This window comes from Talpa occidentalis, unplaced genomic scaffold, assembly GCF_014898055.3.
Source record: "Talpa occidentalis isolate TD23 unplaced genomic scaffold, MPIMG_talOcc4v2.1 talOcc4.11, whole genome shotgun sequence".
NCBI lineage: Eukaryota > Metazoa > Chordata > Mammalia > Eulipotyphla > Talpidae > Talpa > Talpa occidentalis.
Window position 1 is genome coordinate 40,666,338 of NW_023601104.1, and position 1,112 is coordinate 40,667,449.

At 43.8% G+C, this 1,112-nt stretch overlaps 1 non-coding gene across 1 annotated transcript; it reads left to right on the plus strand.

The window, feature by feature from the left end:
- The first annotated feature begins 520 nt into the window (after nt 1-520).
- LOC119239645 (small Cajal body-specific RNA 18) lies at nt 521-602 on the plus strand. Its single transcript, XR_005123923.1, has one exon. It is a non-coding gene; the product is annotated as a small Cajal body-specific RNA 18 (non-coding RNA).
- Nucleotides 603-1,112: the final 510 nt, after the last annotated feature.

Here is a 1,112-nt window from a genome sequence, read left to right on the forward strand (position 1 = left end):
CTCACATCAATCCATTTTTCTCTTCAGTTCCTATGATAGCCTATTGAAACAGTTTGGACTGGGTCCTGACCATCTCATTCCTATTTTTTTTTAAAGAAATACTAAAATAAAAACAACTTGCTGAAAATGCATGTATTGTGACACAATTTTGTAAAAAGTTGTGTATTTCTTTTTTTATTTAAAAAATGCTTTTTGACCCCTGTGGCTTGAGCAGCAGGGATGTTGAGGGAAGATGTGGGTGTGGGTCAGAGTGTGGGCGGGGGCTGGGAGGTGGGTGTTGGGAGAGTGTTGTAGAGCAGGGTGCCCTTGGTTCCCAACACTGCCCTCAATGAGCCAGCGATGTTTTCTTTGTATGTTCGGCCCCAACACTGGCTGGCGGTGCTGCTTGCTAGGAGCCTGAGAGGATTATGAAAATTTGGTGAAGCTGGGTCAGGGGGCTTGGGGCAGAGAATATGGGGGGAAAAGGTCAGGCTAGAGATGAGGGAAGCTTAGAGGCCTCAGCTGCTGCCACTGTAAACCCTGGTGGGTGATGACCTGGCCACTGTGCAATCTGAGTTCTGAGAACCAGGTAATGGAGCCGGTTCTGACTTGGACCGTGACCCGGAAAAAAAAATGCTTTTTGATGTGTTCTTAAACAAACACACACACACACACACACACACACACACACACACAAGCTCGTGCAACACTCACACTTTGTTATTTTTTCTCATTTAAGTTGTGTCAAGAAAAATATCATTACAAACTAGGGAGAATGGCATCATAAACTACTTAGAACCTATCATTCCTCTTCAACAACCACAAATTAGTTATCTCATTCTTTTCCAAAGCTGCAAAATTCTCTAAGTGAAAATGCAAATTTTATTTAGTCAACTCCCACTTAATGGACACAGATTGTGTACAAATTAATAATTGGCTTGTTTGTGATACAAACAGCGCATCTAGAGTAAGGCTGGCAAGAGTGTAGTGCCATGCCCCACACAATACCATCATCACAACTAAGACGCAGAACATTCCCCCGACCCTGAAAACATCCGCCCTTCCTCCTCCCAGTCAGTATCCTCACGGATGTGAACGTTGCTCTCACTTACACAAAACCACGAAAGATTTTG